This window comes from Siphateles boraxobius, unplaced genomic scaffold, assembly GCF_051911475.1.
Source record: "Siphateles boraxobius isolate OS27281-9 unplaced genomic scaffold, OSU_SipBor_1 5, whole genome shotgun sequence".
Taxonomy (NCBI): Eukaryota; Metazoa; Chordata; class Actinopteri; order Cypriniformes; family Leuciscidae; genus Siphateles; species Siphateles boraxobius.
The window spans coordinates 34,396,218-34,423,655 of NW_027509141.1; the positions used below are offsets into that span (position 1 = coordinate 34,396,218).

At 38.2% G+C, this 27,438-nt stretch overlaps 1 protein-coding gene across 4 annotated transcripts in view; it reads left to right on the forward strand.

Annotated features, from left to right (window-relative positions):
• The window catches only part of LOC143711947 (voltage-gated potassium channel subunit beta-2), a 119,114-nt gene that overhangs the window by 13,419 nt on the left and 78,257 nt on the right, over nt 1-27,438 (forward strand). For 2 of the 4 annotated variants that reach the window (XM_077204150.1, XM_077204148.1), the window contains exon 2: nt 2,588-2,682. The gene's annotated coding sequence lies outside the window, so the exon portion shown is untranslated. Of the gene's footprint in view, nt 1-2,478; nt 2,683-27,438 lie in introns of those variants that run through there. The other 2 variants (XM_077204149.1, XM_077204151.1) reach the window with 2 other exon arrangements.

Sequence of the window (27,438 nt, forward strand, 5' to 3'; positions counted from 1 at the left end):
AGGGAAAATGAGTGCAGCAGGTTCGTGTACTACACAAGTACGCGCTCATCTCCAGCATTTCATCGTCAGATACATTCAGAAACCCGTCAAAATAAAAGTTCTATTTGCATTTGTATTGTGAACCTCAAATAAAATTTAAGTGAATATTTTGTAATGTTTTCATTTCTAATACTCTAATAACTTTTTAACAAATTCAAAATAATTCCACAGATTTTTCCAAAAATCTAAAAAAAGGTGATATATATATTGCTATGAACAATAATATAATAATATATTTTATTGTGTATATATATATGTGTGTGTGTGTATATATGTGTATATCTATATATATATATATATATATATATATACACACACACACACACATACATATATATATATATATATTAGGGCTGTCAGTTAAACACGTTATTAACGGCGTTAACGCAAACCCATTTTAACGGCGTTAATTTTTTTATCGCGCGATTAACGGTCTTTTTGGCCTAGCAAACTTTGTAGTTTTTTTTCACATGCTTTTGCAATAGGACGCGGCATGGACGTTTTGAAAGCGCAAGCGGATCTAGCTAGACCGGAAACAAAACAACAGGCACGCCGCACACACTTGTTTGGGCTTGCGAGCCGGATGCGCGAGCGGGAATCTCTCTGCTCGCGCGTGGAATATAATGTGCCGAGCACGAATCTCTCTGCTCGAGTCGCGCGCTCTCAGATACACGCTGCTCTTGTTAGAATTTTCTCTGGGCTCGCTAGGACAATATGTGCCTGCACTTAAAACGTGTTCAGTGCAATCGCGAATCTCTCCTTTTCAACGTTTTCATAACGTTCCCATTAAGTTATAAAAACGTTATTTCTGAATGTTATAGGAACGTTCAAAACGTCCAGTTTTGAGTGGATGACGAGCGCGAGACACCGAAATGGATGCCAATAAGATTCTGAATGGAACGTTTACTTTTAAAAAGTTGCCAAATGGTTCCATTGACGAGACCAAAGTGATCTGTGTGTTTTGTCGTTGTGAACTGAGCTATCATCATCGCAGCACGTCCAGTCTGAAATACCACTTGATGATGGCCAAACACACACACACACACACACACACACACACACAGCTGATGCGAATTCTCCGCCCCCTCGTCAATATCAGGACCTCGTCAGTATTTCTTTCACCCTTTTATTGATGGACAGTGTTACATTGTGTGAGAGATTATTTGCTCCAAGTAAGAATGTTTTAGTGTGAAATTGAACACAATATATGCCAATGTTGTTTTCAATAAAAAACATTTGCACAAAGCAAGCCGATCCACTTTTCCATGTTGATAAGAGCATTAAAATGAGAAAAAATAATGGGACAAAAAGAAATCAAGAGACATTTAGAATAGATAAAAATGTGCGATTAAATGCGATTAATCGCGAGTTAACTATGACATTAATGCGATTAATCGCGATTAAATATTTTAATCGTTTGACAGCACTAATATATATATATATATATATATATATATATATATATATATATGTGTGTGTGTGTGTGTATATATATATATATATATATATATATATATATACAATTATTAAAACCATTCCGCAGGTTTTTCCAAAAATTCAGCACAGAAATCACAAAAAAAGTCAGCAGATTGCGTGTGGCCCTGCTTATGACTTCTGTTTATATTTATGCTAATGTAATCGATACAATGATCGATTACATTACAATGAATTCCCATGGAAAGTTTCTAATATGGAATATTTCCAAAATTCCCCAGTTTAACTTCCCATGGAAATTTACCGGAAACTTTCCGGAAATTTTCCGCCCCTTTGCAACCCTAGTTAGGACACGGTGTAAGCCCTGTTTGTGAAACCATGCCTTTTTCTTAAATTAACAACAGTGTTTTTTTATGTCAAAATTACAAAAAGCGTTTAAAATAATGAGTTTTAATGATAAAATAATGTCCCACTGTATGTTCTTTCCCAAAATATTCTGTTTAAATGCATTGTAAATGCTGTTTAATGTTATCTTTGAGATGTATTCAAAAGAAGCCAGTGTCCTTCTACTCAGCAAATATATCAAGTCCAACATTATGGTGAAAAAATGAGTGTAGAGGCATTTCCAGAACCCTTTACCTGTCCAGACAAATTTTAGCATTGGGTTTTTATGAAGACATTTTAAACATTCTAGCCTAAATTTGTTTGTCTGCTTTCTTGTGTCTTCTCTCTCTCTCTCTCTCTCTCTCTCTCTCTCTCTCTCTCTCTCTCTCTCTCTCTCTCTCTCTCTGTTCCTCCTTGCACCCGTTGTTCCTCCATATGGTTATGTTGCGCTGACAGTGCAGAGCGCGGTGTTCGAGTGATGTAAGAGGGAGGGACCCTGCGTTTAATGCATCTACTGTGTTCCACAGTCTCTATTCTCCGGCATTGTCTCGGGAGACTTGCTCACACATACACACTGCTTTGGTCTCTCTCTCCTTCCCATCCGCCCCCTCTCACGTGCACACTCATGCACTCAGGCATACAGGCACACACTTTGACTGGGTAGCGTGGAGGATAAACCCACTCACCATTCCCGTCTCATCTCCCCTCCCTCTCTCTCTCTCTCTCGCAGTCGTTCCTGACGCTCGGCGGAGGCAATCTGGCTGCACACACCCAACTCTTCTTCAGCCTCGCCGAGCAGGACACACTGCATCAGGCATCGCAGAGGTGGGTAGTCAAGCAACTAGACGAGCTCTCTCTTTCCTCTCCTTCTCATCCTGCTCCCCACTTAAGCGTGAGTGTGTGTGTGTGTGTGTGTGCGTGTACCGGCGGGCGAACGGGAATCCTGTCTTTCGTCTCCTTGTCTCGGCATCTGCTTGCTGCGTTGAGAGGCATAACCATATTGCGCATGGAGTTATTCTTCCTGCCTGTTTCCCATTGTGCTCAATGATTAATGCATGCTGTCTCGGCTTAAATTAGCATTTGGCATCATAACAATAAAAAATTGTGCCTTGAAACGAGCGATATCTGTGAAATTCATTGAAGAATAAGCATTTGAAGGCTGAATATGAGCATCATGCTCTCACCTGCTGCAGTGCCCATCTGTTGCCCACAAATGCAGGCTTTACGCTACGCAGTCCGACATTGACAATACGTGTACTGTTACGGCTTCAATTATAGTAGGTGCTAGATAATTTTGCGACGATGTGTTATGATTTCTTTGAGCTGTCAGGGTATTATGAGTACCGTCTGCTGGAGAGGAAGTGGCTTTTCCTGTTAGGTTGTGTGCGGACAGTGTCGCTCACAGGGCCGATGCTGGTAAACGCAAGGAAGGTGGAAGTCGCAGGAATTTGGTGCAGCAAGTTTATAATGCCAGCTACAGCATTAAAGGAAAAAGGTGCTAGGTCTCTTGTTTTTTTTGTGTAAATTATGTCTATTTCTTTTGTATTGTGTTATCCCAACCATGTTTACAAGTCCTCTCTGGTCAAAAGGGATACAGCTGATGTTTTTTTTAACTTTTCGGTGTTCAACTGCATCAGTGATTGGAATGTATTATGCACAGATAGCTCATCATTTTCATAAGACATACTATTTCCTTGGTAATATACAAAATAAACTGCTGTCATATGGTAAATGATATTGCAAGTAATGCTTGTCTTATATATTCCTCTATGAAGTAGAGCTGCACGATTCCGGATAACTGAGAATCACGATTTTTTTTGTTTCAAACAGAGATCACGATTCTCCCATGATTCTGAACAAACAGCTTAACAAAATAACGTAATCTACCATTGATTCTGACTAAATGTTAATTGCTGCAGTCTATTTAAAATGTTTAATTGATGTTTAAAATTGTTTGATTGATTCAATGATTCATTACTGGATCAATCAGCGTTTTTGAACGAATCTCTTGAATGAAGGATTCATGACAAATACATTTTTTAAGTCACTTGTTGCCATCGTTTTAATCATTATTTGAAGCACCAAGTTACTTTCAAAAATTGATTTGCGTTATTTTGATCGCTACCGTAATCGTCAGTTTTTATCCAAACTGTAAACTTATTCTAGTACTTCTGTGATAATATGAACATTTGTAACACAGAAATAACGATACTGTGTCAGGGTTCCAGACTGCGACCAAATTGGTCGCATATGCGACCATTTTTTGAGAATGTGCGAGTTAAAATGTTATGTGGTCGCATTTGTGCGAGTGGACACTTGAGCAACAGAACGCCGTTGTATCAGCTGCTGCAGTCCGTAACTTATGTTCAAAATGAACGAGTAGGCTACATCATGAATCCATTTTCCAAACCGTGTTTTTGACTTATTCTGAATCACTACGGTACGCCTATAATAAGTGTTTATATTCGGACTATTTTATCCCGGGGTCGTCTCGGCTGCGGAGTAGCCCAGTGCCTGCGTGACTCGCCATAGACATTAACGGAGAGAAGTTCCGTCTACAATGTTCTTCCGCAAGACACGTGCAGTTTATTTATTGACGAACGTAGACGTAACGCGCATTGCACACTGATTGTGAAACGCGGCAATTACGAATTCACGAATTAAGGCATATAAAAATGGTCTCACGAAACACAGAGCCCCTTCCTCCTACGTCTTTTCAGCGGTTATATTTTCCTCTGTCGAGCGATTACTCTCATGATCGCTCGACAGAGGAAAAGGAAATTATTATAAAATGCAGAAGGTAAGGAGTGTGAGATTTCTGCTTTTTGTTACAACTATAAACTTTGATAACGAAAAATCTGTATCAGTTTATTATAATACTCTAATCTTTTAAAATGTAATGCATACATTTGAATGTTTAATGATTTTTAAAAGATAGAAAGATGATAATAGACAGATAGATAGATAGATGATTCAAATGTAAATAGATAGATTTTATATAATTCAAATGTAAAATGCTTAAAATTACAGATTAAAATTACTGTCCAAAATCCATGAAAATCCTGAAATTTGGCAATGATAATTAATATATTACAGGTATTTCTGCTGCAACCCAGAAAGCCTTTGCTAGCCTTGGTCCATTAAAACCACTATTCATCAGCATGCATTGATTAATCCCATGGCATGTAAAAAAAAAAAAAAAGGTGCGACCAAATCAGATGCTGTTGCGACCAACTGAGAAAGTTCGTAGCACCAGTGCAACCAGTGGAAAAGTTAGTCTGGAGCCCTGTGTGTGTTTGAAAAGACTGTTGGTAACGCTGTTTCACATGATAACTGCTTTCTCTGGGTCAGCGCCAATGCAGATTTGAATGTTCCAGTTTAATAGACACTGGTGAATCAATGTCATTTAATTACATTGCGTGGGTGTTTGAATCGAAATCACGATCTTTTAGCGATTAATCGAGCAGCTCTACTATGCAACATTGTAGTTTGTCTTTTGTAAAAAAAATCAATCAAAAGTCAAGAGATATAGTCAAATAAATCATTTGGTTCGCTTTAATGGTTTTTGAAACATACATGATGACCAGTATAGTCAGATTCCTGTATGAATTACTCACGTGAACCAGTTATTTTTATTGGAATCAGAAACGCTTAGCCTAATTAATATTTAATCCTGAAAAGTCCTAGAATCATTCAGTTCCTTGTAGTTCACATGCCTCAATGTTTACATGTCAAAATTATAATGATTAATATTCATAAAATATTGTTCATTAATGTTAGAACTGTAAAGAATTTTGAATGTCACTAAACATAAGCTAAAATTTCTAGGCACATAATCACTGTTATAATGCATTTAAGAAGTGAAGGCAATTATATTCTTAAGACTACAACACCATACAATGGCTTAAAAATTTGGCTTATAATATCTCATGTTTCAGTGTCTTTCTCTGTACTGCTTAATATGATTTATTGAGAATAATAAATAAAAAAAAGACAGGATGGTGATCTTTTATGTTATCCTGAGATACTGTCCAAAGATGGATGTGGATGAGAATGCTAAACGATGACAGAATGAGATGTGCTACCTAGTCAGATAATTTGAGATATGAATTATTTCATGCAGTTGTTTTTCAGCAGATTTGTCTTAATAGTTAGCGGACTGTTTTTCAAGCAAGCATGAAGGAAGCTCTGCATGTAGATTTAAGGTTCTCCTCGGAGAGAACGCCTTAACACTTCTCTCTAACCGTCCTGTGGTGCAAACGCAGAGCTGCTGTCTTGCTGCATTACTCATGTTTAGGAGTACCACCAGGGAGAAGCTGTGCATTTGCAGATCTGGGTAACCTACGGCATTTATCACACCTGTCTTCTTCGCAGGTGTGTGTGTGTGTGTGTGTGTGTGTGTGTGTGTGTGTGTGTGTGTGTGTGTGTGTGTGTGTGTGTGTGTGTGTGTGTGTGTGTGTGTGTGTGTTTGTGTGTTTTCATTTAGACCACCCAGTCATGTTGCCAAAGATTTTTTTAAGCATAGACTGGACAATCACCAAGTGGTATATGTGAGTAAAACTTGGCCAGGTGACAGTGATGTTTTTTTGGAATTTCAAAACAGAACACTTACTTATTGTTTTTCTGACTGAAGCAATAACAAATCAAAGAAATCCAGACTGATGCATGTCCTCAAAGTAATTTAAGATGCCAAAATGTGTTGTAACATTTCGTGGAACTTTTCTGGAACATAGTTTTCCTTTTTTGTCTTGAAGTCTCTTCAAACTAAACAGGAAGTTCAGGCAGAAAATATTGAAGGACTTGGGCCTGGTTACAACAAACCCCTTAAGCTAAGAAAAAAAATATAATTAATTATAACTAATCTCTAATTATGTCTTAACTTAAGGGGTTTGTCTGACTGTTGTCCATTTCTTATAATGATTTCATACTTTCAGGGGAGTGTTTGGGACAACGGTTTGAAATCATGCAGAACACATTCATGGTCTGTACATTTTCTCAATTCCCACTGCTTTTGTTTGGGTGAATTTTGGACCCCGGGACTATGAATTTTGCGTCAGGCCTATTTAAGAGGGAGTGTGAGACGGACCGTTCTCTCCACCTGTTCCCTGACTATATTAAGGACAAAAGTACTTTAGCATCGGCTGATAAACAGGGTTCATCCGCTTTAATGAATAGCAAATGGTTCAGCTGCATTAGAGATTGGGATCTTGTACATTTTTCACTGACCTACATTTGCATGTTTATTTCTATCCTAACTAGCACGTTAATTATGTCCAGCCTCATTTGCCTAGAGCCACGTTTCAGCTGAAATCACAGTAGAGTTAACATTAATTTAAAAAAGGAAATAACTTGTCTTATTACGACCAAAGCTTGCAGACAGCTAACTTTGGTTGACTCCATTATTGTTTCTACATTGCCTTATTGCCAAATAAGACAATAATGCAAAAGAGCTTAATATACTAATTAGGCACGACTCCGTTCTCTCCTCATTATTGTTTAACTAGAGCACACCCGTTTGCCCTTTTCTCTCTGTAGACAAACATCATGACCATATAGACTGTGCTATTGAGGCCAAGCATCGCTATAATTTTTCCCTGCTTATCAGCACTGCATCATCGTTGCCAATATATTGTGGGCCTCCTTTCAATAATGGAAGCTCTGGTTCTGATAAAGCACTAAATTGATTCTATTCCATTAACAGATTTTTGTCAGATCGCTGAATTGTCCCCTGGCCTCCCTATTCTTGTGCCGTCAAGACTTTTGTGGACCATTTTTCCTTGGGAATCAAGGTCATTTCATGGAAACATTTTCCTTTGAAACTTATTAGCATGTTTAATGCTTTATGAAAGTAAAATAGATCTTGCAACTCAATTGCAAAACAGTTATTTTAAAATGTTATGTAATTTAGGTCATCAGTGAAAAATGAGATGAGAGGGTTAGTAGTGCTAGACTTTGTGAGACTGTGTTGAAATTTCTTAGCCAGATGAGCATTGAAAACCTGAGTTTAAAAAAAAAATGTTATGATGTTGATATTAGTTGTAGCAATTTCCATCTCAATGTTTTTTGTATTAGGGTTATAGCCTAAGTCACTTGACAAATGATAAAAAAAAACGCCCCTCTGACATTACTTTTTTATTGTGAGGCATTAGGATTAAAGTTAGTCTAATATTTTGAAATTGTGGGATTAAAATAGTTTTAAAAATGTTAAATTTATAAATATCTTGTATGAATTACTAAAACAGGTGGGCTAATCTGTAGCGTTACATGCAGGTTACGTGATTACTAACCTATGAGCTGCACTGCTGTTCAAAAGTTTGGGGTCAGTTGGTTTGCTTTGAAAGAAATAGATTTTTTTTTTATTTAGCAAGGACGCATTAAATTGACCAGAAGCGAATTGCATTGCTACAGAAAATTTTCAAATACTGTAAATGTTTTTTTTTTTTTTACTTTCTATTCTCTATAGAATCCTGAAAAAAAACACCAGTGTCCACAAAAATTCTGATTTCAACTTTGATAAAAATATTAATAAATTATTTTGAGCACCAAATCAGCATACAAAAATGATTTCTGAAGGATCATGTGACACTGAAGACTTGAATAATGCCTGCTGAAAATTCAGCTTTGCCAAAAATAAATAACATTTGAAAGTAAATTAAGTAAATATTTCAAATTGTTATATTTCACAAGATTACACAACGTTTTTACTGTATTGTTTTTTATTTAAAACTTTGAATACTGGTGTGCATGCCAGGGGTGCGCCGATCTGATACTCGGTATGGGTATTGCTCCAATATACTACCAATATTTGCTGGATCGGGTATCGACCATCCAAATCCGATTCCGATATTGTAGCCTATGTATGTTATTGTTATACAACAAAAAAGGCACAAAAACATTATAAAGCACCATAATGTTTTCATGTACTATATTCCAAGTTTTCTGAAGCCATTACATATAGTTTTATGTGAGGTGCAGATTTAAATCGTTAAATTAATCTTCACCTAAGATAATAAGTGCACTCCGCTGCGGCTGTCAGTCATTCTCCATTCAGCACTCAAACAGCGCGTTGCGCTCGGGTACGACAGTCAACACGATGAAACTCTCTCCAAGATGATTCAATGTTCCTATTATTATACTGTAGATCTGTAGATAAAGGTCTATGGTTTGCATAAAAGGACATTAGGGACGAATGTCCCTAATTAGTCCCTAATTAGTGGTTTGCATAAAATGACTAATACACAAATTATTAGGACAACGTTCATTGTCACCTTTCTAAAAGATGTTTTTCACCTTTTTTAAATAGTTTAGTATACAGATGCTAAATTATTTTACTGCCATGTGTATTTACATTTGTCATATATATTCATCATATTTTGAATGAATATCTAGGCAGAGGCTGTCCGGATGGCCTTTGCTGCTGACTAAATGCTGTCCTGTATCAGTATCAGTCAAAGATGAAGAGGTCACATTTCATCAGCCAGGCCTCATTGGACAATCACATGTGTATGTGCTGCAGGGACAGCCTGAGGCAGGAAAGGGAAAGGAGGAGAATGCAAAAGGAAGAGAAGGAGGTAGAGAAAAGAGGATAGGACACCTACACATAAGGACTGAGAAAAAATTAATTCAGAAGGGAGAACTGGAGAGGCACAAGACTGTATGACTATTGCTGAGTAAAGCTGCTTCTCTGCTATGCAGTCGGTCTCTAACCAATCGCAGCTTTGCTGCGTGACTGAACTCCCCAATTGGATCAGCGTCTGTTTATGTTCTGGTGTGTGTGTGTGTGTGTGTATGTATCTGTGTGTTCGGGCACCTTTGCTCCAGTATGTCCTGTTTAAAAGGTGAGCAAGAAATTTATGTTATCAGTGATGCTGATGGTTTTGTTGATGCACTTTTACACTATCACGACACACTTGGTTATTGAAAGAACTATCTTACTGGGATTAGTTTGTACAGAATGCTGATTCATGCTAGAGATTATGTGCCATGTGTGAGCAAAACATTACAACTTTTCAGATCTTTTAAATGACTTCATGCCAGGCTGATATTTGGTCATTTTGATATCATCAGCATTAGCAGAAAACTGTGCCATGCTCTGCTGATTAACAGTCCTTAGTCAGCTACACTTATATAAGTGTAAAAAATTGAGAAAATATAAATAACATTTCTGCAGTTGTGGCATATAATGCGCATTCATTAGATTATATTTATGAAGTTATAGTATGTATCTGCATTTTATTGGCAATCAGCCACCTTGCTTTGTAGATATTGATCATTGAAAAACCCATATTTGTTGACCACTAGTGTACACTTTTTTTAAATGGCTCAAATCAGCATTACAGTATTTTGCTGGGGTATTAGTATGCACACACACACACACATGCAGATTTTTACATTAGTTTGCTTCAGCCCACACAATCTGCACTGCTGCCGTATGTACAACTGCAGCTGACGCCTGTTCAAAGGCTTGCACAATCACTCATAAGTGTCTCTGTACAAAACCCCAGCATGCACAGCAAACCTGAGCCACTTTAAAATCTTGTGTTAATCGCTGAACTGTAAATGGCTGTTTTTTATTTTTTGCTTACTACTCCCGAACCTGAAGCTCTTGTTCTGTGCTGCTTTCATATCTATACTGAAATGCGTGTGCATTTGTTGTTGTTATTTTTTCTGAAGCATATTGCAAGATGTTGATTAAGTGTGAAGATTAGCTTTTTTTTAAAAAGAGCAGTCAGGAAACAATGTCCTTCAGGCAAATGCATTGAAAACAGCACAGATCTGAGTCACATATTTGGACATGTATGTAATTAGACAGATGTGCCTTGTTTTTGTTCATGTGTTTATGGATGTTATAGATGTTGGGAGGGTCTTTTAGGCCGAGTGGCCAACACATTGTGTCGATCCGGTTAGAGTCGAGTGTAAATGATGTAACGTGTTCTCATGTTTATAGTATAATTTTGTTTTGTTTTGTTAGCCTATTGCTAATTGATTGTTCAGTCCCCTCAGTGGTAGATGTCATTTTGGGCTGCTTTTCCCAAAAACAAACTGCCGCCAATGGTCTCTGCGATGATCTAGAAAGGAAACACAATTCGATATGCAGGCATGCACACAAAACAGCAACCAGTCTGACATGGGTCATATCTCAGTACTGAATTGAGTCAGTACTTTCGTGGTATACAGCACTTTTAATAACTCTTATGTACTATCAAACATATAACACTTTTTATTTGGTCATCGCTTCACTCGGTGCTTGGCACTTACAGCAGGTGAGAAAGGTTTGCTTTGTTTCACACCGACCACGGACATAACGAATCCTCTGTATCCTAATGAAAATAATGCATTACAACTTTAAGTTCGAGATAATTAACTTTGATCATTCTAATTTATTATTTGAGACCTTTTTTTTTTGCTACTATTTTTCGCTGAAATGCCAAATTATGCAGGATCGCCAAAAAATTCAACATTTTGTTTTTTGCGTTGTATTCAGCGATCGCGGAATCATGAAAAATGGAGGGACTATATAGTGTTTCTTTAGTGTGTTTCTCGCTGTACTTATTCAAAGAACCTGTTCTTTATTTTAGCCTGACTACGTCAGACTTCCTACTTACGCTAATTTCATTTCGCTCCTGTAGTCAGTCTGAGATAGCAGCCTATCTTTCTGTTTTCCACCGGCCTGAAAACAGCCTGGCCAATCAACGAACAGAGGGCGGGCTGAAAGCCGTGACGTAGTCGGTAAGCGCCGTGTTTAAGATTAGGTCAGGGAAATCGAAAACGACCGCTGATATGGAGACGCGGATGCAATTCGCTCTGTTGTGGAGAATATTCCCGGCATTAGCAAACTGAAGCCCGAACACGAAGAGTGTGTATTAAACATTTTGAATGGAGGTGATGTTGTGGCCCTACTCCCTTTGGGAAAAGTTTAATTTATCAACTATTACCGATCGTCAGCGAGAGACTGGGGAGCCTTTTGACAGGTCAGTGTCTCTTTTCTTTTCCAGGTCTTAAATACCGTAAAACTTCAAATAATAGCCCGGGCTTTTATTGGCCCAAATCGTCGAACTGCACCGGCTTGTACTTGAGATAGGCGTCTAACTTATATGAGACAGGCCTTTATAGTTGAGATGTTGTTCATTGAGATGTTGTTCCTAGAGTCTATAATCTCTAAAAATCTCCAAATGCTCCACGTGAAACCGCGGTCTTCCGACCTCTTACTATCTTGTCGATTGATTTTTATGAATATGCGCGAGGGAGAGAGAGCAAGACAGCGCTCGTGTTGTTTGTAGACGTGGGAGTGCGCGCGCGCGGCCGGGGCTCTCTCTCTCTCTCTCTCTCTCTCTCTCTCTCTCTGCTCGTTTGTGCCCTGTCAAGCGCAGCAGTCATTCTATTACATCACTCACAGATCAAAAAAGTCGTTTACAGCCATGTTCACTCGGGTATTTCGCTCGCATCATCAAGTGTTTACAGTGGAAGTTCGATCATAGATTTGAGTTCGATGCATGATGTCTGTGGTTCGATGCGGCTGTGTTGGCGCATAACATGCGTCATAAACAAACTTATCTGATTGGCTTACGGGTAACCAATGATTTTAAACTTCAGTACGCGCCCCCTAGCGAGAGAGAAAACACTTCTCTATTATGCTATCCCAGACTCTGTGTACGAAGCAAAGTGAAGTAGCAGAGTCTGGTATTACCAGGCTATCTTTATTTACCCTTGTATTGCAAATAAGCAGAGACCGTGCTGCATACAGTTTGACTTTTTTATGATAGAGGCGGGTGGAGTTATGAGGTTTTATATACATAGAGTTTGATGATCCTATGGAGTTACGAGGTTTAGTCACATGTTCTTTTTTTAATACTTTTAAAATGGTTAAATATTTGCTAAACCCACAGACAGACAAAGAGTGTGACCAATTGTAATTATTTCTGGATATGGAGATACAACATTTCCACCCATCAGTGTTCTAAACATTTCTTGTCATATTGAACTGAATAAATACAAATAAACTTAATATAATTATTCATAAGTATTTAGCTATTACAAAATGCATTGCTTTTAAGGCTTATGGAACGACAGTCCAATGAATTTCTTCTCTCTTTTTTTTGTTTTTGAATTTATTGTTTAAATTAATCTTTACTGTCCTAAAGGAAAGAGCAAGCTCTTAGGCAGTTCTCATGTGCAATCATATAAAGCACATTAATCATAAAGTATCAGCGTGCTTGATGTATAGCAAAATTAGCCTAAGTGCAATGAATGTCTGGTGATATATCCACAGTGTTCCTGCGCCCCATGACGCTTTGCGCGAATTATGGGTGTAACTTCCGTTAAGCTGTAAACAATCAGTGAAAGACTAGCTCTGGGCGCAATAATATATTTTTAAACCGTGTACGATGACATTACATTATTCTACTTACCCTTCAACCATTGAACATTAAAAGGACATTTAAAAGTGTAAAAGCGTAAACAAGGTACTTTCAACAGACCATGAATAATCTATGAAAAAGTATCTTTCCACAGCAACATCGGCGGTAATCTGTATTATGTAACATACGTTGCCTTAATAATAAAAAAATGTTTTACTTCAGCATTGCGTGATACTATTTTAAAGTGATTTCAGTCATTTTGACAGATAATAAATTGTAAATTTACCTGTGAAACCAAACCTGGAAAGAGACGTGCAGGATTTGGGGAGTATTCCAGTGAATTGGTATAGGCTACATCGTAAATTAAATCGGGAGAACAGACCACAAATGTGCAGTATATGTTGACCTTTATCATACTATTACAGCGAAATTCAAAAGTAAAAACGAAAATAATCATGAGGAAAAGAATGCAGAGCTCTTACTATAGATATTCTTGTTATAACATGTCACGTTAAAATACCAAGTGTTACGTTATTCTGATGTTATTCTTAGATAAAACATGAAAGAAAACTGATAGCTCATTGAGTCAAACTGACGGATCAGCTTTATTTGTAGGGCAACCTTATGATTTGAAATGATTCGTTTCAGTCTTTTTGAATGGGAGTTCCCCAAACCGGAAGTGCCACCCATAATTCAAAACGCAGTAAGCTCGTCAGGAATAAGGTGGATAATGATGATTGCATTGTGAGATGCATCAGTGTTTTTTTGTTTTTTTTTCATAATGATGAGCTGGTTTAGTCTCTTTGTAGGTACCGTCCCAGTGGCATGCATTTGTCTATTGCTCGCCAGCTGTGGGTCAAGCTGCCTCACGTCTCTCTACCTTTATCACTGTTTGAATGGCTGTGCCTAGTCAGCTCTTTCCTCTAATCTCTCTTCAACTGCAGTTTTCTTTGCTTGCCTCTCCTCCCTCCTCTTCCTCAGTGTGTGTGTGCGGGACAGCTGCTGCAGGCAGGCTTTTTCTGGGGGCGGGTTTTTCAGACTGCTTACAGCACTCAGCACGGCGTGCTGCATTTGCACCACGTTTCATTAGTAATTCTGGACCATTCTCACAGTATTTCCCCCCTCAGTTAACAGCCGCATTCGTCAGAATGATATTTTAGCATCCTGAGGGGAAGATTCAGTCAGTTCCTGCTCACACAACAGCTACCAACTGGAACAACCAAAAGAACACCTAAACAAAACAAGACCAGGCAATTCTGAATTATTAAGCAGCACTGCATTTTGAGAGATACTGACGTGTCATTGTAAAAACAGGCTTTAATACGCCCTGACTTTCTCCACCACCCCTTCACGAAGATTACTTAACATCACTACGCTTATCTGGCTTCACTCCATGTTTCTGTTTATAAGTGCATTGTGTCGAGGACGTATGGATGACTGCTGATTTGTCAGTGGGTGCTCTAAGAAAGGCTCGGCAGTGTACCTGCATCAGTGTAAATCCTCCTAGTGATTTGACGATCTAAATGTTTGGACAGCTCGTGTTGTTTTGACATAGCCGGAGGTGTTTCATGCACATGAGGAGTGATGACTTCTCTCTTACACACACATTTAATCTGGCCTTTTTCCATGTGTACAGGTGACTTCTCTCTCACCGGTTTTATATCAGTGACTGTATTTGTCACAATAGCAAATGTTTTTTTTTAATGGGCAATATCTCAATTATGTTAGACTGATATTTGAAGCATATAATTAGGCCTTATTTATTAGGGCTGGAACTATACACCTATCTCCCGATTCGATACTGTCACAATACTTGGGTGCTGATACGACATGTATTGAGATTATTATTTATTTTTTTAAGTATTGCGATTCGATATTGGAATTTTGTTAACACTAGACCATCGGGAAAAGTTAAATCATAGGCTACACTTATACAGACTGTATATGATGTATAAGATGATTCATATTTACAAAAACATCATCACATCTTTCTGACTTTTATTTCAGAAGCATCATACAATACTACATTCTCTTCAATACATGATTCAATAACAAATACATTCTTTAACTGTCTCTTGTCGCCACTTAGTGGTGAAACAATGTAAACGATAAATGCGTTATTTTAAGCACCAAGTTTCTGCTGATTTCAAGCTGATTTTGATCGCTATCGTAGACATCAGTGTTCATATTTGAACTTTAAACTTTTATCCAAGTACTTCTATGATAATTTTAACTATTGCATCACAGAAATAATGATACTATGAGGTTGAAAAGACTATTTGTGAAGCTGTTTCATGACAACTCTCTCCAGGTCAGCGGCAGCGCCAACACAGCTTTGAATGTTGCAATATGATTTAATAGACAGACGAATTGAAAGATCGCGTGGGTGTTTAAATCTTTTAAAGATGAATCATGCAGCTCTATTGTCTTATCTCTCAGCATATGTGTTTCAGTGCTTTCAGTCTCACGTAGGGGTGTGCCGGTTTCAGAATTGGTGATGACGGTTATGCTGTGAGTCAAATGTGACGGTTCGTAACATAACCCTCGTCATCGTCCGTTAAAGCAATATAATCCACGAAAAAGAACTTTTGTTACTGGCGAGCTGTTTGTGATGCAGCTTTACTCTATTTAAGCACGCAGAGAAAAACATCTCTGAGAGAGCGCGAGTACTGAATGGTTTAAAATCGCTTGGATGTTTAAACTAGTAAGACTTAAAAAGACGTGCAAATGATAAACGTTAGTTACGATGCAATGCTGGCCCAATTGTGCAAGTGAATACTCCATCATGTCCCGACTCCTAAACGCGAGAGTGTAGTATCGCCACCTGCAGCGCTTGATGTTTGCCTTCTGCAAGTCATTTGAGAGACGAGAGAGAGAAGACTCAACACCGCTGAACGCTCGCGCTGTTTGTATTTGCGCAGAGCCAAATTTGTAAATTGCGTTTTGCAGAAAGTTTTAAAATGACTGATTTGATTTTATAATCTGTGTGGATTTATTTACTAATACAACCAATTTACAATAAAATACTATTTCAGTCATTCTACTTCAGTTTAATTTAATTTCAATGTGAAAATTGTTTAAAAGTATATCTTAGCTGTATATATATAGCTATATCATCAACTAAAGTTAAATAATATTTGTGCATATAGCCTATAGTTTATTGTGAGTAATGTTGCATGTAGCAATGTTCAGGGAAGAAGGAGGTGGGAACCGGCGAACAATCAACCTACTTTATTTAAAATAAAACAAACAAACTAAAAAGAACCGCCAGCAGCCCCTCGCGGACGATTGCTGGCTACCAAAATAAAACACAAATAAAAACCGCCAGAAGCCCCTCGCGGAGGACTGCTGGCTACCGAAAATAAAAATACAAATATCAAACAAAACACAGGCCTGTTCCTCTCTCGATCATCAACGTCGTCGCTCCTCCTTTATGCTTCCGCTCCTCCGTCAGAGATGCGAGACCGGTGTGCTTCACAGGTGTTGCTCATTAGCAATCGCACCACCGGCCTCGCGCCGTTCTCTCACGTCCCTCGGCCGTCCTGTTCGCCACATTGCATTATGAGTGTTTGTATTCTTAGAGGCAACCAAGTCACATCCTTTAGTAGTAGCAAAGAGTATAGAAGTACCAAGAGGCGAAACTCAATAGAACGTTCCATTGCAACTAACACGCCCATGCGCAGAGCTGCAGTTCCGCCATTTTGGACTGAACGCAACACAGCTGTCATAGAATTGAACGATACCGGTTCCAATTCAAAAGCGGTTAAGGGAACTAAATAGTAGTTTCTAGTTTTTAATATCTCCATAGCCTAAACTAAATGTTCAACAAAATAATGTTTATGGATCGGGTTATAATTAAACAATTTCGTCATAGAGCACGAAGCTGTCAAATAGGCTATTTACCCAATAACTTTTGGGGATAACTCCCGTTTTCATACACTTCACAATTTTACAACACCTAACAGCCCATGTTCCTCATGAAATGATTATCAAAACATTGAACAAGCCAAAACACAATGAACAGTGAGTTAGGTGAAAGGGACAACACATTAGTCAAGAGAGAATATTTAATAGTAATAAAAGATCATCACAAAATGAACAGTAATAAAATTAGTGACGGTAAGTAGATCACATCATTTCTGGCTGCATTAACTTACACACAACAAATCAAACATTGTGCAAGTAAAGTGCACACATTTACTACAAATAGAATGGCAATGGTAAGTATATTAGCTGTTATGTTTTAGTCTCTAGTTTTATTATAATTCATCTTGACTGATAAAAAAACTTTGTGCAACACATGTTACATTTGATACAGAAAGAGAGAGTTAATGTGCAGATTTACAGATGACTTGGCTTTAAAAAAAATTCTGTTACGCTTCTGTTTGGGCTGTAACGTTAAGAGTTGTCGATTTTTGGTCTGTAATATATGATGGATTCTGACTCTATTGAATAGTTTCACCATGTATACAAGAGAGTTTTTGCATTCTTCCTAGTCACACAACTTCCCTGCACTCATGTTGTACATCCATATGCCGCTATTTACGTATGGAGACGAACGTACGCTGCTCACTTTAACGTTAATAAAAAACCTTTTCTACTTTACCTCTCTGGATCTTTGGGGAATCTATGAAATGCTAGTTGATTGGTTGTACACTGGTAGTTGTTGCAGTTGATGGCAGAACACTGTTTTCTTTGTTTCCAATTATTTCCAGACATAATGCTGTACAGTTGTGCTAACAGTAAAACCGTTGGTTCAGTCCAAAATGGCGTCAGCGCGACAGCAGCGCCATCTAGTGATTGTTTCCAAAACGGCAACGGAGTTTCGCCTCTTGATACGTCTATACTCTTTGGTAGTAGAGAATATTTTGACCATACGGTAAATATGAATTTTAGATTTTAGATCTAGTTTTAAAATAAGGCTGTAAGTTGTGTCATCATCCCCTGACTGCAATCACTGCTAACTGTCCTTCTCATGCCTTTCTCCTCTCCAGACAGAAAGATATTGATCTCAGGGCTATTCTTTACATTTCTGAGTGTGCCACAGTGCACAGTTATTTTTAATCTTTCCCCGCCTCCTCAAATGCACACCTATGCAGAACCTTATCCCCGCCTTCCCTTTGTATCAGTGATTCCCACATATCTGCATTTCCCTTCACCCTTCATGAAGCACCACAAAGCACATTGAAGATCTGTGACCTTTCAGAGCGCTGCACGCTCTAGTGGACAATCAGTATGACACAATACATCATGCAGGGCTGATTCAACCATCTTCTAGATTACCAACAAAGGAAGGCAGTCAACTTTGTGAAGTAGGCGTCATGGTGTATTCAGATTCATCTGAATACTTCACCTTTGCAGCAGTGCTGTTAGCACTATGGCTCTCTGCAAGGCCAGCGGGTTGAGCAGAGCACATCTCTGAAGTCGACTGTGCCAAATGCAGGGGAGTAAAGCTGGCACAGCGTGAGTCTGTGTTTTCGGTGAGATGGAAATGAAACGGAGGGTGAGAGCCAGAGAGGGCTTCCCCGGCCTTACTGCCGCAGTACTGAATGGAAAACATATTGTAGATCTAAGCCGAGTAGAGTAGTTAGAGCATTTATTGATCTAACCAGCTCTCTGACATCTTCTTACCATTTGTACATTGAGATGTGAGAGGCATTTGTGATCGAAGAACATTTTTAATGTGAACATAATTGTGTAAATCAAGCAAGCAGTTGTGTAGATTCACTTTTTCCTATGTCCATTTTATTTTACTTAATCATCTATTAATTCATTAATGTATGGTAATGGAAATTATAAGGAATTTTGGGATTTTCTTTTAATTATTATGTTCGTGGTTTAAAAGTAATTGATTTTTTTATCATATATAATGTAGTTCTTAGTTTTTTTGGCAGCTATATTTTATTTTTGTAAATAAACTGTCATTTTATTATTTAATATTTTACAGTAAATTTAAGTATTTCGAATGTAACATAAAACATTAATAGTTAGATTTAGATTTTTGAGTCTTTTGACCAATGCAAGTTGTATGACAAGCTTTATGCTTGTATGCAATCAGCAGGGACAATGTAATAGAAAGATGTGTTGTCAAGTGTTGTTTTGTGCCCAATTTATCTCTGTTATCACAATCATTTATATTACCATTTACAAAAGAATGTAGATGGTCAAAGAAAACGGTTGTTTTTATAACAAATGAAACTGTTTCTTAGGTACCAACCTTGCTCATTGGTAGATGCTAACTTGTTCACTCTGTCTCAAGATGAAAGTCAGAGCCAATTGCGAGGTCACCTCTGTCTCCAGCGTAGTCAGATAAGATAGACTGAGACCATAAAAAGGGCTATTTATGGATTAGTAGAGCTTTATACGGCATCGCCTTTAGGGACCAGTATCTGGACATCTGTTTGAGCCCAGCCGTCACTGTCTGCTGCAGGATGAAATCCACATAGATTAGATGTTTGTGTCACACAGACCTTTCACTGAAGTGATTCAAAGGCACTATGGGACTTGTCTTAAGTTGGAGAGGACATTAACAATGGTTTATGTTCAAGGACGTAAAAATCCACTTTATTAAAGGCATGTTCTGTGTCAGTTAATGTAGAAGAATTTTGACTCGTCCTTTTCTTTGTAAATGTTTACAGTAATGCATTCAACGAGAATTTCAAAGCATAAATGTGAAGCTAATGTGGAAACAAATTTCCTCTCAAGGACAAATTAAAAATTTATATCTAAGCTAAAAAAAACTAAGCATCTTTTTTTATTATTAAACTGGTTTACTGAACAATTACTGAATCATTAAAAGTTTCTTAAGGATAAAAAAGTTACACATTATAATATTAAAGGTTAACAACAGAGCTGAAACTATTAGCCTAAATTTAGTTAATTACAGGTCCTTCTCAAAAAATTAGCATATTGTGATAAAGTTAATTATTTTCCATAATGTAATGATAAAAATTAAACTTTCATATATTTTAGATTCATTGCACACCAACTAAAATATTTCAGGTCTTTTATTGTTTTAATACTGATGATTTTGGCATACAGCTCATGAAAACCCAAAATTCCTATCTCAAAAAATTAGCATATCATGAAAAGGGTCTCTAAACGAGCTATTAACCTAATCATCTGAATCAACTAATTAACTCTAAACACCTGCAAAAGATTCCTGAGGCTTTTAAAAACTCCCAGCCTGTTTCATTACTCAAAACCGCAATCATGGGTAAGACTGCCGACCTGACTTCTGTCCAGAAGGCCATCATTGACACCCTCAAGCAAGAGGGTAAGACACAGAAATAAATTGTGGCGTGGCATGGAGTCAATCAGCCTGTGGCACTGCTGAGGTGTTATGGAGGCCCAGGATGCTTCGATAGCGGCCTTAAGCTCATCCAGAGTGTTGGGTCTTGCGTCTCTCAACTTTCTCTTCACAATATCCCACAGATTCTCTATGGGGTTCAGGTCAGGAGAGTTGGCAGGCCAATTGAGCACAGTAATACCATGGTCAGTAAACCATTTACCAGTGGTTTTGGCACTGTGAGCAGGTGCCAGGTCGTGCTGAAAAATGAAATCTTCATCTCCATAAAGCTTTTCAGCAGATGGAAGCATGAAGTGCTCCAAAATCTCCTGATAGCTAGCTGCATTGACCCTGCCCTTGATAAAACACAGTGGACCAACACCAGCAGCTGACATGGCACCCCAGACCATCACTGACTGTGGGTACTCCAGTGCTGCTTATCTGTGGCCCAGGTCAGGCACTTCTGCCGCTGTTTTTGGTTCAAAAGTGGCTTGACCTGGGGAATGCGGCACCTGTAGCCCATTTCCTGCACACGCCTGTGCACGGTGATTCTGGATGTTTCTACTCCAGACTCAGTCCACTGCTTCCGCAGGTCCCCCAAGGTCTGGAATCGGTCCTTCTCCACAATCTTCCTCAGGGTCCGGTCACCTCTTCTCGTTGTGCAGCGTTTTTTGCCACACTTTTTCCTTCCCACAGACTTCCCACTGAGGTGCCTTGATACAGCACTCTGGGAACGGCCTATTTGTTCAGAAATTTCTTTCTGTGTCTTACCCTCTTGCTTGAGGGTGTCAATGATGGCCTTCTGGACAGAAGTCAGGTCGGCAGTCTTACCCATGATTGCGGTTTTGAGTAATGAAACAGGCTGGGAGTTTTTAAAAGCCTCAGGAATCTTTTGCAGGTGTTTAGAGTTAATTAGTTGATTCAGATGATTAGGTTAATAGCTCGTTTAGAGAACCTTTTCATGATATGCTAATTTTTTGAGATAGGAATTTTGGGTTTTCATGAGCTGTATGCCAAAATGATCAGTATTAAAACAATAAAAGACCTGAAATATTTCAGTTGGTGTGCAATGAATCTAAAATATATGAAAGTTTAATTTTTATCATTACATTATGAAAAATAATGGACTTTATCACAATATGCTAATTTTTTGAGAAGGACCTGTGTATGTTTTTTACTCCAATTCGTTTTTGAAATAGAATCATTTACGCACTGGCTGTAAATAATCATTAACATACATTAAATAATCAAGACAATACTAACAGGTTAAGTAAAATATAATTAATATATAGGCTAATATAGTGTATGTATTTAGCGAAAGAGTTAATTTCTCCAGCTGACTAACAAGCTGTAGACACTGAATGACTTGCCGTAGGTAAGTGAAATGCTATGTGGGATATTGTTTACAAGCTGTTTTACTGATGTCTTTCCGCCGTTGAAATTACGTTTATTATATCTTATAAAGCATAAATTTAACCAGTTTCAATGTCAACAATTTGCGACAAGATAATTGCTGACAAGACCGGCAACACGACAAATCTGATGAAGCACTTGACCGTGCACAGAATCAACTTACGAAAGTTGTTCCGTCTTCAACTGCAAGAAGAACTGGAGCGTGTCACAAATGAACCGAAACTCAGCATATAGAATACTTGCCTCTCATGAGAAATATGCCAATAAGCTTGAAATGTGTCCTTGCTATTTTTTCTTGACACATTCATAATCATCAGGCTACTTTAGCCAGTGCTTCGCGGCAAGCTATATGTGTGCTGAGCGCGAGGCATAATCCCACCCCCAATTAGCCTATGTTCAATTCAATTCACATTTATTTGTATGCCGCTTTTCACAATACATATCGTTTCAAAGCAGCTTTACAGAAAATGCCTGTCTACATGACAATTTACAGTGATCTGTTATCAGAGGTGTGTGTAAGTAATGCATTTCAGAAATGTACATATACAAATCACACAGCTAACAATTTATTAATTTAAACAATGTATTAATTTAAGGCAGAAACAATGAGCTCATTGAAGTAAAGAATGCATGTTGTTAAATGATTAGGATATATAAAACATTTTTGCATTGGTGCTTTTTTGGAGTCTCTGAGTCTGTAAAAAAAAAGTCAACAAACTGAAAAAATAAAACCAATGTGTTTTTTGTGCGTGCGTGCATATGCATGCATTTGTTATATGTATGCATGCACAAATTTTTTTCTCTTATTTTTTTTTCCTCTGTAAACTTTATTTTTCTTTTTAACAATTTTCTATTTTTCCCACTGTAGTGTCGGCATTATACCTGCATTACAGTGTTGGACATTTTCCCAGAGCCCTGCAGGGAAGTTATGTAGGTGACACCAGTACTCAGTTTGTTTGGCACTTCTATGGTGACAACCGTCACACTGTTTTGCTCTAACAATTCCTATTCCCCTAAATACGGAACGAGTCCCTTTGGTGATTGTGTCATCCACACTGCTGGGACCACTTCTCCATCAAGGCAGGAGTTCTGCTGATGACCTTTCTTTCGTCTGGCACACCCTTTGTGTGTCTCAACATGGAGAACAGCAATCAGGCTGTTGCATGCATGCCGAGTCAGCTGACCTTTGCAGTCATGTGCCGTGCTGGTTCTGTTTTCATGCAAAAAACACTACTTCAACACTCTATTAACTTTAGGATCACGGTACGTCCAAATCTAATCAAACACATGTCCGTGATCGCAGTCTATTTCACTAGGTCAAAAGCACCATGCACCTCATCCATGGTCAAAAGTGTCCTTCATCCTCCGAATCTAGCATGTCATCATGGTACCCCTGTTCTCTGTCAAGCTCCTTGCATCCCTGACACTTATAACTTCCCCACATTTCTCTCTTTCTCTCTCTCCTCATTTATGCAGTTGTATGTAGAAGTGGAGAGTCAATTTGTGTCCCCCTGTGTAAAACTCTCAGTGCTGTAATCCGCTGAGTGCACCTTGCTTTGGTTTGAGCGTTAGAACAGTAAATCTGAACACAAGCTGTGCTGCAACTTTCAAAGCCTGAGTCTGCTCTCTTTCTGCAGCACTGCAGTATCCCAGCTCTCACGATACCAGCAGCCGGGTTACTGTATCACTTTAGCAATAATGAGCTGCCAACAGAAGCTAGCATTTTTTCTCATTCTTACATAAAAGGTTTTGATCAGTACTTTTTATCACTATTGATTTGAAGTCAACTAAAGATGTTAGAAGCAATGCTTTATACTAAGATTTTTGATTCCAAAAATGCAGTTTAAATGTCTTCTGAATTATAAAACATTAAATATCAGAGCATAGTTTGTGATGTTTATTTAATTTTTTTCCTTTTTATCCTCTCTCTACCATTTCTTCCTCTATCTAGTAATACTAGAGATGCTCCGATCAGCATTTTTGGGGCCGATCACCGATTACGATCACCAAAATCATGATCTGCCGATTGCCGATCACAGAATGGCAGGGGAATGGGAATCTTTTATCTATAATCTAGCAGAGTTTGCACCATTTGTAGAAATGTGTTTATTTAATTTTATTTAGAAAATGAGATGTCTTAAGGCTACTGTAGGCCAGCTTTCCCAAATAAGGCAGAGTAACATTAAATTATTCCAAACAAAGAGGGGTCAGGCAGACCAACACACATCAGATCAGCCTAATGGGAGGGGATCAAGTTACACTTAGGCATATTTGGAAATTGTAGCCTCTTAATACACCCACTACATTTACTAATTGGCAACAAAATGTACAACTTGTTACAACAAAACTGGCTACTGATAAAAGGACAAAACTATGGCAAGTTTTTTCTGTTATTATTATGAACGTCTGATGTAGTTGAGCATAATGCTCTTTTATGAAGTTACTTCATTAAAGGACATATTTAATGAGATTATGCCTGAAAAGGTTTTGGATTTTTTATCATATGTTCATTTAAAAATATATATTGTATAAAATGACTTCGTTTCGTTTTGGTTTATTGTATTTATATGATATTTGTATTTTTATAATTGAATTTTTGCCATGGAAATAGTTTTGAATGCTGACATGGCATTAAATAAAATAATCTGAATCTGATATAGTTGAGGAACCAACTACGTTAGATCAAAAAAAATTAAATACCACCGCCACTTTTGAAACATCTCGCGTTAGGGCTGGACGATTTTGGCTAAAATTATAATCGCGATTAATCGAACAAGTTACCTCGATTACGATTATTGAACGATTATTTTAAAAAATTCTTTCTCATGTGTCACTGGCAAGACTTATACTGTAAATATGTTCACGGTTATTTTTTTTAATGAAAGAATGCATAATCCTATCTTTGTGATTCTAAAATAAGGAAACACACAGATAGCTTTTAATGCTTACTTAATAAATATTTCAAACAATTGAATCAAACAAAGCATACAATGCTTGTAATAAAAACGTCTTATAAAAAAGTAATTAAGTTTTAATGTAAAAAGAAAGTTTCCTAAAAGTGTAGAAAATAGTTCTTTTTGTAAACAAAATAAATTATTGTAAATATTGCCATCTTAAAAGTAAAATATAACTTGTATAAAACTAAAAAAACTTACCCTTTTCATATTGTGTAGCATTTGTAAATGCTTGTGTTATCGAAACCTGCTTTGTGGAGTGGAGGCACTTGTTGCTGGGCGTTTGTCAGTCTCTCTCTTTTTTCGCGTGTTTCTTTGGTACAAGCGGCTCCTGTTGCTGAGTTGACTCAGTGTTTTAGTTCCCTTTCACACAGAGATTCTGGAAAATACACGGATAAAGTGGCCCGGGATTTGACCCGGGTTCGTTTGACTTTGGTTCATTCACACTGCCAGTGATTTTCCGGAATCAAGAGAGTGCGTTCACACAGACACACACAACCCGCAAAGACACGTGACATGTCCAGGTGGCGTCTATAGTTTGCTTATGAGCTGTGATTTCTCTCGAGAAACCACGCTTGTGCATTTTTTTTCTCTGATTCGACCATAAACTAGCGCATTACGAACCGTTTCACGCTGGCGAACGATCCCGGCTTAGCGCCATGATTACGACACGGCATTGATTATGGCTTTTGTTCACACAGCGCGCGTTCCGGGACTGAACACGGCAATGTTACTATGTCCCCAACCTGGCATCAATCCCGGGTCGTGTTTGCGTTCACACAGAAGGTGTTTGTTCTGGCAATTTCCCGGGATCAACGCGCTGTGTGAAAGGGGCTCATGTTGCTTCAATGTCGCATACTGGACGGGGCGGAGTTACATGACTACACACGCGGTAATATGTTTTAAGGGGAAAGTACATTAACACACAGTGGGCGGAAATATTAATAGGATTAAAAAACCGAAATAACCGACATGTCAAAATTACGTCGGTTATAGGCTCTGAATTTCGGTTTCGCTTATTTTTCGATGAATCATCCAGCCCTATCTCGCGTCACAAATGTACCAATACAAATAAATAAAAACATCTCCATTTAACTCAAAGCATTCATTTTGTTCATTTATTAAATAAGAGGCGATCTAGCACTGAAATGTTTTTTTTTATCAAGTGATCAAAGTGCTCGTTGCCGCAGCGATCAGTGGCGCAGATACCGCGTTCTGTTGTGGCTCGCGCGGTGCACGGTCTTCACTCGGACGCGCGCTTCAATCCGCTGGGAGACTCCCTATTCGTTCCGGTGAAGGAGAACTCATGTTGCCACTGCCAAGCTCCACTCTGCTGTTGTGTGCCCGTGCGCCACGCATGCAGGTGGGAACAAATTGCGCGAGTAATTTACGTCACGTGATCGGCTTTTTTGATCGGCGCTTTTGGGCTTCGCCGATCAATCTATTTTTAGCAAATATCGGCCGATCATGATCGGCGTCCGATCAATCGGAGCATCCCTAAGTAATACCACAACTTTGACAGTTCACAATGAGCAGTATAAACATTTTCTGGACATCAGACCTTTAAAAAATCCCAATTGGTGCTCAAGCATGATGGATGTGCCCGTATGTATAAGTAAATGTCTTTATTTAATTAAATGTCATAAAGCAGTATTTTGCCCCCCACCCCCACCCCCTCCTCCACCCCTTAAAATAATTGTATGTTGCATTTTAACTGTAGATTTAATACTTTTTGGCACTTTCAGCGGTTTTTAGGAGTGATGAATATTAGGGATGCATGAATATCAAAGCGTGTGTTGAAAGATACAGTACAACTTTCCAAAATGTATCATGTCTCATGTATTCTCTCATTCAGTGTTTCAACTGTGGAAAGAATTCAATAAAACAGCTTGTGAACAACGTACTTAACATTGCATTTACCTTAGGAAAGTCATCCGATGTTCACAGTTTGTTGGTTAGCTATATAAAAAACAACACTAGAGAGGAGCTTATTTACTGTTAATTATATATATGTTTAAATGAATTGAAATTAAAGTCAAGTGCAACAGAGTTGTATGCAAACATTTCAGTTTTTATTTGGGTGTAATTATTATATCTGAAAATAAATCTATAATACCGCTGTTGTTAATTGCAACCAATATTATGAGAGGGTTCTCTGTATAGTTTGCAGCATTATTTGGGAGAAATTGTTTTCCATAAGAAAAAACAAATCAGTATCGTCTGAGAAATGTAATATCAGTGGATCTCTAATATAAAGCTTAGTATCACATTGAAGGTGATCTATTTATAGCCTATCTGAACAATATTATTTGCAACATGAGCACTTTGTGGGCTAATGAGGACTTACTGTTACGGTCACCTGGTGACTCCTCGCAGTTACTCCACTGATGTGTGACATCACCTCTTTACTACACTGCATACAGTGCCCTTCTCTCACGAGACACATCCATCAAGCGTTTCCAGCTTAGCATGATGAAAGAGGTGGGCAGGCAGCGTAAAATGAGTCTTTGGGAAGTGAAAAGACCTTGTTCCTGGTGTCAGAGCGCTGGTATGTGGAGATAGATGGGAG